Source organism: Trachurus japonicus, chromosome 3 (genome assembly GCF_045865225.1).
Source record: "Trachurus japonicus isolate A0001 chromosome 3, Traja_1.0".
NCBI classification, from domain to species: domain Eukaryota; kingdom Metazoa; phylum Chordata; class Actinopteri; order Carangiformes; family Carangidae; genus Trachurus; species Trachurus japonicus.
Window position 1 is genome coordinate 34332194 of NC_140909.1, and position 14358 is coordinate 34346551.

The window sequence follows — 14358 nt, forward strand, 5'->3', positions numbered from 1 at the left end:
TAGTATTTCAAAGGAGGTTAAATCGAAAGCAACTGGACTTAGTTATTTGTCTAGGAAGACGTTTCACCTCTCATCCAAGAGGCTTCATCAGTTCATGTAGCATCTGACCAGGCTGACACTGGTCCAACTATCTGGTGTGGAGACTCACTATTTAACCTCTTATGTGGGCGTTCACAAGGGTGATGTCACTGGTTCCCTTTTGTGTTCCAAGTGCCAACGACAGTCGTTAAAATGACTGTCTTTGATGGAAAGTGGTTTCGACTTCATTAGTGACCTATGTTGTTATAACGACAGTCGTTGGAGTCACTTGCCACTTGTGAACAGTAGTTGTTCTTTGAGGCTAGATTGTTGAATCTCCTGGGAAGGGATGAAAGGGCAGCATTGTAAATTGGAGATAGGTGGTGTCTCAGACCTCCTCCCCTGTTGAGGGATGGTTTCTCTACTTTTACATAGATGGCTTCTTTAACTCCCCTTTCAAACCATCTGTCCTCTCTGTCTAGGATTTGGACATTGCTGTCCTCAAAGGAGTGGGCTTTCTCCTTGAGGTGTAAATGGACAGCAGAGTCCAGGCCTGAGGACTTAGCTTTCCTGTGTTGGGCCATGCGTTTATGCAGTGGTTGTTTTGTTTCTCCAATGTAGAGGTCTTTGCATTCCTCGTTGCATACCTCCACAGCAAAGGGATACATGCCGCCGAAGGGAGAGTTGCAGCTGCACTGCAGGCTGTTCAGCCTCCTTATCACGAGGCCCGTCGCCAAGTGAGTACACATAAATTCCTCATACTTTGATTTCAAAAGTAACATAATGGGGTGTAAAGCTTTGTTCAACTTTGTACTTTGATGTAGTGACCTTTCTTTTCTAACCCCCCAAAATGAAAGTTGTTTACAGTAGCTGATCAATAATGGATTACACAAGCATGATTGTAATGTGCTAATGTACAGATTTACTTGGCTAATATTTGTTATAGAAAATTAAAACAAAAATCCCAAAACCCCACTCACACAGCAAAGCACAATCAAAGAACTGAGTGCTTGTGATCATCAGCAATACCTGCAAGTGACCATTTCTCCTGCACTTTGTTGGTTTTGTAACTTCCTACCGCTGAGGCTTCTAAAACAAAGGCTCACCAACACAAAAGTTTCCAATTCACATTCAAGTCTGGTTTAGCTGAGTTTATCAGTGCCATAACCCTGTGTAAGTATCAATCACTGTGATCAGACAGGATTACCAGGTCTGACCTTAACTGCCCTATCAACAGATTGCTGGTTTGCTTTGTGATACCCCATCTACTTCTGTTGCTGTATCAAAGCATGGTTTATCAATTCTCATCATTATCAATTCTTCCATACTGTTCCACCTACTTCTTCAACATGTTATCTGTCAAAAACAAAGCAAAACTCACACACATCACCAACACCACCCCAAGTCAAATAACCCATTTCAATTACAGTGAAACCATTTACCAAGAATTATTATGTCTTTTCTCTAGGGCTTAAGGAACCTGAATCCTCAACCCTATTAAGCCGCATATTTTGGTCAAAAGATTCACATGGACCAGAATGAGAAGATGGCCATGTATGGCGTCACGTATGTTTTGGCCATAGATGGATACAGTGGGAAGATTGTGGCAAACTCCACCATGCCAATAAAAAACAATCTCATTATATATGAGGAAGTGTACAGGTGAGTAGGTGTGTTAACCTTCACAGATGCACAAAGCTTTTAATTATTGAAAAAACTCCTCTTCATTGATGAAAGTTTTTAACCACCTTCCTTCGAAACTATCTTTGGAATATCACAATGGTCTTTCATTTTAATCATACAATAACGTTCTAGTATTAGAGTAAGTTAAAGTTACAGAAATTAGGATTGTGATTTCTCCTTATACAGTTATGTTGGAAAGAGTTGGAACCAACTTGAAATGGGCTGCATGAAACAATGTTCAGCTCATTTTAAGAAAATAAAATCCCATTGTCACTTGAAAGTCTTTTCCCCTGTCGGCTTTTTACTATGTTTTTTTGGTAAATCCGTATTATACAATTTCTAATTAAGCATGACACAGTTAAAGGATAATGAAAAAAAGTTAGAATGTGTGTGGTTGGTTTTATAAATGAAATGATACATACTCTAAAGTGGCACTGTAATAAGCTGCAGTCAGTTGATGGTAAATGGATGGACTTGTACTTATATAGCGCTTTCCTAGTCTCTTGGACCACTCAAAGCGCTTTACACTGTAGGTCAGATTCACCCTTTCACACACACATTCATACAGCACTAGGCACAGTGCGGGAATCTAACCATTCACACATGTGGCGGTACGAGGGGTGGGGGGACCAAAAATAATAATTAAATTAATAAAGGGAATTTACTCAAATCTATAATTGCTGTAACTTAAACCGACAACGCCACCTGGGGGGTTTCACCCCAGGACCTTTAAAATGAAATTCAAGTATAATCAACAAAACAAAAAGGACACACAGGTACGTAACTCAAAATGGCAGGAGACGTGGTTCAATAAATTATAACAATTGATTTTATTTTCACAACAGATATCCAAATATTTCAAGCTTAAAAGTATAGGGGGGGAATAGGGGGATAACTAGTTCCTGTAATGATGAGAAGGCACAGCAGGAAGGGGTAAGAGGGGAAGGAAATCCTTCATGTTAAAGAGCACCCCATTCACACGTGAAACAACTCAAAACTATAATGTGTAGAGAAAACAAACCAAGAAGGTGTCACACCGCACACAGAGGGAAACCACCACCCAGGGACACCACCTCCACCGCTGGCTCTCAGATGCTAGGAACAGGAAACAGAAAGGGGACAATTAATAAGGGAACCACCATAAACAATAAACACAAACAATTAATATAACAGTTTCCAAGACAAACAAAAACTAGAAACAATTTATCTTAATACAAAATTAACCAGGTTAAGCCTAAATTATTTCTTAATGAATTAATCATGAAACAAATGCGAAATCAAGAAAAATAAAGAAAACAATGAACATAAATCCTAAATCTGATGGTTCACCTGGGCCCCATCATAACCCCTCAATTCACACACTCGCATACACACTCACACTCATCAACCCGTTTCTCTCACCCACACACGCACACACACGCGCGCACACACACACACACACACACACACACACACACACACACACACACACAGAGACACCACACAGCCACGAATCCTCGTGATACGGCCGCTCTGCCCGTAGCACAGGACGGGGCAGAGGGAGCGTCTGCAGGCGGCAGGTGTCACAGTCTGTGGCGAGCAGAGAATGCGCCGAGGCGCAGCGTTGAGCAGCGGTGAAATCCGCCGACAACAATTAAAAAGTCAGACAATCAGTTTACAGTCTTCACTGAGTCGCGGCTCGACTCGAGGCCCGGCGAAGCAGCAGTGATCCCAGGCTACTTATCTTAATGTGTCCAAGCAGTAGTAGATTATTTTGCAGGCGTCCTTGTGACCAACCAAGGAGGGAGAATGTACTGCTCCATGGAGGATGGAGTGTCTCAGGTCCGCGGATGGAGCGTTCGGAAGCTACAGGGAACATCAACAGGTCGCCAATCAGCTGATGCCACTAATTACTCAAAACACAAGAGATGCTGCGAGTACGCACCTTAGTCCTCCAGTCAGTTGCGTACTGGAACGGGGACAGTAACCGCGGCCAAAACTACCCGCTAACAACACAAATAAAATAAATTAATACCATCCAGTGAGAGCCAAAACATGAGCAGCAGCACTGCAGCCATGCACCTTACCTGTGTGAAAGCGGAGAGCTGCAACCAGGAAGTGGGTGGAGCTCAGTGCCAGGGAGCAAGAGGAAGAGAGGGGGGGCTAGAGCCTCCCTATATGCCCTCACTCCTCCACCTCATAGGCCAACCAACTCACGTCAATTAAGGAGGCAGAAATGTGACAGCACATACCATTACAATGCACCCCCCCCTTTTTCATCGTCGGCCCGACGATGCAAGAACACAAGTTAACACCAAGGCCTAAAGCAGGCAGACACGGTATTGGACTGAATAGTTGTGGGTCGAGGCAAATGGTGACGGTTTGAATGGTGGCCAGCCGTAGTCCGGGCTGTCCGTCGCCTGGTTCCTTCTGGGGGAGAAACTGGTGACAGAGCGGACTGAGAAGGTGGTAATGACGCTGCTGAGCCAGAGGAAGGTGCTAATGGCAGTGCCATTTGCTGCGGAGCGATCGAAGGAGCAAACTGTGTCGGGGGCAAGGGTTCCGTCGAGGTGGTAGGTAATGTCAATACAGGTGCACCTTGCCCTCCCCCAGCATCACAATCAGCTGGAGGAAAAGAAGTTTCCCTTACCACGGCCAACAAGTCGTCTTCGTCCGACAGTTCGTCTTGCCTGACTGGCAGATTGGCCGGACTGGTCGAAGGAACAGAAGTGCCATCTGGGGCAGGCAACCCAGCTACGGCTTTGAGCAGAGTGCGATGCACTCGTTTGACCTTAGCAAGATCATCTGCTGGTGCTACTGTGTACACCGAACCATCTCCAGAGGGAGCTTTCACCACCTGATGTACCACATGGTTCCACTTATCCTGAATCTTGTGTCGGCCTTTCCAACCAAATTCCCGCAACAACACTAATTGACCTTCTTCCAAAGGCACTGACCGCACAGTCTGATCGTGGCGTTCTTTCCGGCGCTGGGCTGCGTCCTTCAGCCGATCTCGGACACCGTCGAAAGCCAGATGCAGCCGGGTCTGATGTTCCTGGACCCAGTCATTTACTGAGCCACTAATGGGGTCCTTCACCCGCCCCAGCAAGAAATCGACTGGGAGTCTGGCCTCACGGCCGAACATGAGGAAAAAGGGCGATTCTCCTGTCGATTGGTGTGGGGTGGTGTTGTAAGCATACAACAACTGTGGCAAACAAGAATGCCAGTCACGTTTTCGTGATGTTGGTAGAGTGCGCAGCAAGTCATGCAGGGTGCGGTTAAAACGCTCACACTGACCGTTACCCGCTGGGTGGTACGGTGTAGTGCGGGATTTTTCAATGCCGTACAAACAACATAGCTGCCGGACAAGGGCGCTTTCGAAGTTTCGGCCCTGATCGGAATGAATCCGTACCGGGACGCCAAACTTCGAAAACCATTCAGTGACAAGGACATGAGCAACGGTGGAGGCCCGTTGGTCACGGGTAGGGATAGCAAGGGTGTATTTACTAAACACGTCGGTGAGGACGAGGACGTTCTCCAACCCATTTTGGGTTGGCTCCAACATGGTGTAATCCATCGCCAAGATCTCGTTCGGCTCCGAAGCAAGCAGATGCCCCATGAAGCTACGGACAGGTGGCCCAGAATCCTTGGCCACCAAGCACCGTTCACAGGTCCGACACCAGTGTCTAACGTCTTCAGACATTCCTGCCCAGTAACACCATTGCCGCAGCAACTCCAACGTCCTCTCAACACCTGGGTGGCCATGATTTTGATGCACCTCTGTAAGAACTCTCCTCTGCAATGCAACAGGCAGGAGTACCTGAAGAACTGTTCCACCCCCCTCTGGGCGCAAGACTTTTCTATAAACAACTCCGGCCTGCTCAATCAGTCTGCCCCACTGCTTGAGAAGAACCAAAGAACGCTGGGACAGTTGCTTGCGTTCTTCACGACCCGGATATTGCTTCTGTCGCCAAAAAGCCAACACTTCAAGGATCACCGGGTCGGCTTGCTGAAGTGCGCCAATGTCAGCTGGCGGATACTGCGGCAAGGCCCAGACAGCCGACTGACATGCTGAAGGCCGTCGGGCCTGAAGGGCTTTTTTTAGAGGCTGTGGAAGTGGGGTACCGGACACCATGGCCCCCAAGTCGGCGTCCATCGGTGGATGTAAGCGGGACAGCGCATCTGCATTCGTGTTGTTTTTGCCAGGCCGATACCGAATTTAGAAGTCGAACGATGCTAACTGGGCTGCCCAACGCTGTTCCAAGGCTCCGAGTTTAGCTGAGGACAAATGGCTAAGAGGATTGTTATCCGTAAATACAACACACTTGTGGCCAAGCAAGTACTCACGGAATTTCTCCGTCATAGCCCATTTTAGCGCCAAAAACTCCAGCTTCATGGAGCTATAGTTGGCTGGGTTACGCTCTGTTGGTCGCAAGCTTCGGCTGGCGAAGGCTATTGGCCGCACTTTCCCTCCTTGCTCTTGTGCTAGTACGGCGCCCAGACCTCCGTGACTTGCGTCGACCTCCAAGATGAAGGGAAGGGAGAAATCAGCGTACGCAAGCACAGGGGCGGTGGTAAGTTTGGATTTCAGGGCGTCGAAACTCTGCTGATGTTCTGTCAACCATCTTTCTGAAACACGGGGCTCAGACCTCTTGGCCTTTGACCTCTCAAGCTCAGCAACAAGGCGGTGGAGAGGGGCAGCCAGCTTGGCGAAACCCTCCACGAAGCGACGATAACTTGCGAACCCGAGAAAGGATCGCAGCTCCAAGATAGTGGTCGGGGGCTGCCAGCTGGCTACCACCTCCACTTTGCCGGGGTCAGTTGAAACGCCCTGGGCTGAGATGACATGCCCCAAATAATGCACTTCTTGCTGAAAAAATGAGCACTTAGACAATTTGGTCTTCAAACACTCTCGCTGTAGCCACTGCAGAACCACTTCAAGTCTTTCCAGATGTTGTTGGAAGGTGGACGAGAAGACTACAATGTCGTCAAGGTATAACAACACAGTCTGACATTGTTGGTCCCCAAAAATGCGCTGCATTAGCCGCTGGAACGTGCTGGGTGCGTTACATAACCCGAACGGCATTCTGTTCCACTCGAAGAGACCGAATGGGGTACAGAATGCCGTCTTGGGGCGGTCAGCTTCGGACACCAGGACCTGGTTGTACCCGCTGGCTAAATCCATAGTGGAAAACCAGCGGGCACCAGTAAGCGCGTCCAGCGACTCCTCGATTCGAGGAAGCGGAAAAGCGTCCTTCCTAGTTCGGCTGTTGAGTTGTCTGTAGTCTACGCACAAGCGTAGGCTACCATCTTTCTTCTTGACCAAAACAATTGGCGAGGCGAATGGGCTGCAGCTCTCCCTGATGACCTGCGTTTCAAGCAATTGATTAATATGCTCCTTGACCACTTCATAGTCCGATGGTGGTATGCGCCGATAGCGCTGACGAATTGGTGCGTCATCCAACAGGGGAATTTCGTGGGATATCAGACTAGTGCAGCCTAAATCACCCTCATAGGATGAGAAGACGGAAGCATACTTCCAGAGAAGAAGACGCGCCTCCTTCTGTTCGTCAATGGGCAAGGCGGACAAATCCACCGCACCTATTTGGTCCTGAAGCGTTGGGGTCGCAGCTTGTGATGCCACTGTGGCCAAGTAAGATGGAACCTCCTTCACTCCAGAGGGCAAACTCACTACATGGGCCTCACTCAAAGCACCTACGACTGTTTGTGGGTAAAGAAGCACATCAGAGGATCCCACATTGACGACGGGGATGTAGGCGGTGCCCCCTTCGACTCTAACCAGTGCTGGAGAGGCCAACAGTCCGGCAGGGAGGCCCTTCTCCAAAGGCTCAAAGAGTACAGTAGTCCCAGAGTACTGGGCTGAACATGTGGCTGGAACGATTTGCATTGTGCCACCAGAAATCCGACAAGCCTTCTTGCCAAGGACTTTGACTCTGCCAGTGACCTTAAGAGGGGGATCCAAGGAGGTTCGGTGGCATTTCTGCAGCGCCTGCACCACCGATTGTGGTGCCCCTGTGACCGTGGGCAAATCAAACAGGGCTTTGCCATGTTGCCCAAAAAGCGTGCTGTAACACCTGCGTAGGACGTTCATCCCCAAAATGCCAGGGGAGTAAGGTGCTCCACCCGCCGGGGGGTCCTTGACCACCAGTAACCCACACCCTGGCAACGACCTACCGCAGAGTGTGACTTCAAGCTCTAGGTAACCGAGGTATGGGATTGGCAAGCCATTAGCGGCTTGAAGTTGCAGCCAATGGCAAGGTTGGAGCTTCCCCTGAACTCCAGCCTGAAAGTGCTGCCGGAAGAAGCTTTCCGAAATAGTGGAGACCATGGATCCTGTGTCTACTAAACAAGGAATTTTTACTCCCCCCATGACTACGTCCACGTGCGGACAAGCAGAAATTAGCTTAGCTCCCCCCTCAGTGCTTGAAATGTCCGATGAGCCGATGGTTACCCCCCCCCGAACTTTGGCTCCACAGTTCGGTGGGTGCTAGTTTCCCAGATGCTGTGCTGGGCCTTGTTGCCTGTTCGGCCGGAAAGGAGCCGGCGCAAGAGGCCGGGAAGGAGCAGGAGCATGGGGCCGGGGACGAGAAGGGCCACGCGCCCCCTCGCACTCCCTGGCAAAATGGCCAGGTTGATTACACCGCTTGCAGATTACTGGACCATAGTAAGGAGGGTGATTACGCTGAGAGTTATTCTGCAGCTGGGCAAGTGATTCAGTGAGTCTATTTAACTGCTCCTGTTGAAGCTTCAACATCTCCTTCACTTCCTGCAATTCAGAAGTTGGACTTGGGCTAACCGCTGGGGGAACACCCTGCACACCGTACTGCAAACCCATGACCGAAGGGACTGAGTGGCTACGGCCGCGCGCACCCCCTGGTAACCCCTCCCGCTCCCACCTGATTGCCTCCGCCCTTACCTCCAGGAGGGAGACTGCAGGCTGTCTGCGCACCAGCTGCTTTAGCTCTCGCCGGAGGGAACCATCGATGACATATTCGACGAACTGGTCGCGCATCAAAACCTCAGTGTTTGGCATCTCGCTCGGAGCCTGTTGTTTTATGGAAGCCATCAAGCTCATCAGAGCAAGGGAGAACTCTTGGAGCGTCTCCCCTTCCTGCTGTCGCCTGGAGAAGAACGCCTCCTGCAGGGCAACATAGGAGTCGGTACAACCATACAGTTCTCGCAATACAGCAATAATCTTGGCCGGGTCGTTTCTTTCTACGGTCGAACGATATTTTATCTCGTCACGTGCTTCTCCCTCCAAGTGGTCGAAAAGGAAGAAGGCTTGGTCAGCTATAGACAGACGACGGGCCCTCATGCACGCCTGGACTTCCTCAACCCATTCCTCTAGCCCTAGGCCTGATCTACCCCTAAACACAGGACACTTCCTGTCTCTGGGTACTAAGATAAGTCGCTCTGTCGCAGGGGCGCTAGAAGAGGGTGGTGCTAAAGGAGGTTCGCGGGCAATGGGAGGTGCAGAACTAGGACCAGGCAGAACTTCTGCCTGCTCTCTCTGTAACCTCTCATTCTCCGCCCTCAACTGAGCTACTAGGTCCCTCAACTCCTGCATCTGTCCCTCCATGTTTTCTGATGCTGACATTTAAACTACGGACACAAATATTATAATTACAAAAAGGAGACTCACTGCTGCTTCGCCTTTAACTCACACACATTCACTCACACCATACACTGTTCATTCAACCACAATCAAGGGAATGAAGAAAAACAACAACAAAAAAATACCTAAATAAGGAACACACGTCTCCGCCTTGAATGAATTTGATCCTGCCGACAACGCCAAGTGTGGCGGTACGAGGGGTGGGGGGACCAAAAATAATAATTAAATTAATAAAGGGAATTTACTCAAATCTATAATTGCTGTAACTTAAACCGACAACGCCACCTGGGGGGTTTCACCCCAGGACCTTTAAAATGAAATTCAAGTATAATCAACAAAACAAAAAGGACACACAGGTACGTAACTCAAAATGGCAGGAGACGTGGTTCAATAAATTATAACAATTGATTTTATTTTCACAACAGATATCCAAATATTTCAAGCTTAAAAGTATAGGGGGGGAATAGGGGGATAACTAGTTCCTGTAATGATGAGAAGGCACAGCAGGAAGGGGTAAGAGGGGAAGGAAATCCTTCATGTTAAAGAGCACCCCATTCACACGTGAAACAACTCAAAACTATAATGTGTAGAGAAAACAAACCAAGAAGGTGTCACACCGCACACAGAGGGAAACCATCACCCAGGGACACCACCTCCACCGCTGGCTCTCAGATGCTAGGAACAGGAAACAGAAAGGGGACAATTAATAAGGGAACCACCATAAACAATAAACACAAACAATTAATATAACAGTTTCCAAGACAAACAAAAAATAGAAACAAAATCCGCCGACAACAATTAAAAAGTCAGACAATCAGTTTACAGTCTTCACTGAGTCGCGGCTCGACTCGAGGCCCGGCGAAGCAGCAGTGATCCCAGGCTACTTATCTTAATGTGTCCAAGCAGTAGTAGATTATTTTGCAGGCGTCCTTGTGACCAACCAAGGAGGGAGAATGTACTGCTCCATGGAGGATGGAGTGTCTCAGGTCCGCGGATGGAGCGTTCGGAAGCTACAGGGAACATCAACAGGTCGCCAATCAGCTGATGCCACTAATTACTCAAAACACAAGAGATGCTGCGAGTACGCACCTTAGTCCTCCAGTCAGTTGCGTACTGGAACGGGGACAGTAACCGCGGCCAAAACTACCCGCTAACAACACAAATAAAATAAATTAATACCATCCAGTGAGAGCCAAAACATGAGCAGCAGCACTGCAGCCATGCACCTTACCTGTGTGAAAGCGGAGAGCTGCAACCAGGAAGTGGGTGGAGCTCAGTGCCAGGGAGCAAGAGGAAGAGAGGGGGGGCTAGAGCCTCCCTATATGCCCTCACTCCTCCACCTCATAGGCCAACCAACTCACGTCAATTAAGGAGGCAGAAATGTGACAGCACATACCATTACACACACATTTGTACACAATGGACACATCGGGGGGCAAGTGTGGGTTAAGTGTCTTGCCCAAGGACACTTCGACATGCAGATTCTGAGACACTGCCTCATGACACAATTACCTGGCTAAATCTGTCTGGTTAAGTTATTTTTTATTTTTTATTGATTACGCAGGAATGCTGTTGTGACCTATGGCCTTTGGGACCAACTGAGGGTGGACCATGGAGGAGAATTTTTCCTCTCTCTGTTCATGCAACAGAAAGTATCAGGATACAGGTTTCGCCAAGACAGGGCACCATATCAACAAACAGCATCAACAAGGGTATTTAATAGTTTTACCAAACATGATTTATTCCGACATGATATATTGTGTGTGTGTGTGTGTGTGTGTGTGTGTGTGTGTGTGTGTGTGTGTGTGTGTGTGTGTGTGTGTGTGTGTGTGTGTTATGTATTTATCAGTACTAGGACAGTGAAGTGTTTGGGTTCTTGTGAGACTCCATCATCATGTATTTGTCATTTTAAGAGCAAGACCTAATTCTAAATATTTAAAGTTTATTTTTATGTGTGTCTATATCTACACATGTATCTCTCTCTCTCAATTATTTTATTATTATTATATTTATTTATTTTCATTTCAAGTATTAAAATTTGTTAAATTGACTAGGCATAAATGTTAACCTAAAAACTAAAAAACCATGTCGATGTTTCTAAATTCCCTTCTGTTCTGCATTTTTTCAGAACCACAGGATCGAACGAATGTGGCCTGAGGTGAACAATAGAGTAACCTACCCATTGAAAGCAGCCTTGGTTCAGCTGGTGGACCAAGAGGTTATCGATATGGAGGACACCACAGTGAGATACTGTGTTTCAAACCTGTCCTGTCAGGTTGTCAGCATTGGGATGCATCGTTTTATTGATGCTTGGAACTCGCACACAGTTGCAGGTATTTTATCCATTTTAGCAGTCGTATCCCCAACACCAAAATAAATTTCACTTAGCAGATTTAAATAATAATTGATGAACTATCTAATTTATTGTGTTTTAGCTGCATATCCTTTGCATGTCATGATTTCCTTCTCTGTGACTCATTCACATCAATTACATATTAAATAACTTAGGCAGCTGACAATACAGTAGTAGCCTACTGTGGAATTACATTTGCCTGATGGCCAATTCAGACATACAAAATCACAGACAGAAGGCTAATGTCAGTGTAGTCTTTAATAGTACTGATAACACCAAGATAAAAATGAAATGATTCAAAATTCCCTTTGTCTTTCATTAGGAAGAGGGATTCCAAATGTCCTGGCTGAGGGCGGATGCCAGGTCAAGTTACCGGTGGAACTTCTGCCGATACGAGTGCAGCAGAGGCTGCTGATCTGTACCAGCAAGAGAGGGGGGCAAACCTCACCAGGGAGTCACTCTTTGGAACCAATCCATTCCGGTCCCTGGAGGAGCAACAAAGTGCAGAGCAAAGATTTAACACTGCATACCCAGACCTTGGCAGTTTGTTCGACAATGCTGTAAACCAACAGCCACGCCCCTTCCAGGAGGCTATCATGGAACTGATCACTGTGTCACGGCAGCAAGGGTAAAGAGAGAGATGATTGTTGGCAACTACATAACCTTGTTTTATTTTGTTCATATGCTAATGGTTCATGGTTCTTAAGTTAGTTCAGTTAGTTAGCTATACAGTAGTTCTGTTTTTGTCTGTATACAACATCTATTGCACGTCGACCCGTCCTGGGTGAGGGATCCCTCCTCTGTTGCTCACCCTGAGTTTTTCCAATTTTTTCCCTGTTAAAAGGGTTTTCATTGAGTTTTTCCTCAGTGGGTGTAAGAGTCTAAGGGCAGAGGATGTTGTTATGATGCTGCGTAAAGCCCTTTGAGACAAACTTTTGAATGGGCTATACAAAAAAAACGTTGTTGTGTACTTGGTGGTGAGTCAAAAGAGCCCTTACATGCCTGTATATGAGATCAGATCGGGGGGGGGGGGGGGGCTAGACAAAAGGAAGAAAAGTCTGAGACAAAACATGGGAGAAGATCAACAACTGCTGCAACAAAATGACACAGACGTGTTATTTTATGTTGGGGACACTTTGTTTCATCTTTGTATTAATTTCAGATGACATTATAATCTTTAATTAATAGTTAATTTAATTATCCAGCCCTAGTCCATTGTGTTAGGCCATACTTCCAAGGAAAGTACACTCTACTCACTGCTGTTAGACCGGCCTGCCCTCCCTTCCGGTGAACCAGTCTGCCATCCAGTCCTCCCATTAAGCTGGCCTGCTCTCCCTGCCACCCCCCGCCCCCCCACCAGAAGCTGCCTCCATCAACTCTTGTTAACATTTCCATGTTTCCCACATTCTGTGTCATAAACTATAAACTGTTTTCTTGTCTGTTACAACATCTATTGCACGTCTGTCTGTCCTGGGTGAGGGATCCCTCCTCTGTTGCTCACCCTGAGGTTTCTCCGATTTTTCCCTGTTAAAAGGGTTTTCCATGGAGTTTTTCCTCAGTGGATGTGAGGGTCTAAGGGCAGAGGATGTTGTTGTGATGCCATGTAAAGCCCTTTGAGACAAACTGTTTGTAAAAACGGGCTATACAAATAAAATTGCCTTGCCTTGCCTTGCCTAGAGTAAGGACACCTCTCATGAAGAGTGATCCAACTAACATGTATGACACCCACACATTGCTGTACAGAGTAAGGATGAGAAAATAGCACCTGACCTGGTTTCTGTGTAATTAAATAATAAAAAAAATATTTAATAACTCTTTGACTGACTCATCCATTTAAAGATGTAGGCCCTACATTAGGCCTATTGCATTACTGCATTATTTGTGTTTTGTCCTGGGATGACACTATGTAGCCTATAAGATTTCCATGGATGCGCATTTGAAAGGTAGGCTATGTTTGTATTCCAGCCAGACTGTTATGAGCCAATTAGATCAATTTCTCAAAATATTCTTCTTCCAAACCATGAAGCTTGCCTGCTGACACGTAGCCTACACAAGACTGTCACAACTGCAAAGAGCTTAAAGCATTTGTTTATTTGGCACAGTACAATACTTTTTTTAAAAAAAAAAGAGGAAGAAAACAGACAGCTGTTGCTATTGTTTATTTTGTTTAAATGGGCGAATGCTCAGCTGTCAGAAATGAAAAGCTTGTCTTATTGTCATACTTGGCTGTGATCACTTTTTTGTAGGCTACACAGTACTCCGTTAAATCAACCTGCTGCTCGACTTCAGTCATAAGTTCTCATTTTCAAAATCATTCAAGACAGTCTGGCTGCAGACCTGCACTGTCAGGACACCTAGTCTTGACCCAGTCTATGGTCTTGACTGTGGTGATGGGGACCTCTGCTGGTGACTTGATAGATGTTCTTAATTTAGGCAGGGAACGTAAAGCCGAGCTAATAGGCTAGTAAAGTTTTTCCACAGTGCATTCACACGGTTCCAGGGTGCCATTCCGAAGGGCCGCCACTCCGAACGTTTACTTTAATTTGTCGGAATGCCGACCCTTAATTATTTATGGGAAAAGGGTGCCATTACGAACCTGAAAGAAAGGGTGCCATTCCGAACCTGAAAAAATCTTGAATGGTTTACGGCACGGAGTAATCTAGTCTAATTTCGGTGGTAGCGTAGTGGT

The 14358-nt window shown here is 46.9% G+C and overlaps 1 pseudogene; it reads left to right on the forward strand.

The window, feature by feature from the left end:
- Positions 1-10735: 10735 nt before the first annotated feature.
- Positions 10736-12301, forward strand: LOC146990271 (uncharacterized; annotated as a pseudogene).
- The last annotated feature ends 2057 nt before the right edge of the window (positions 12302-14358 follow it).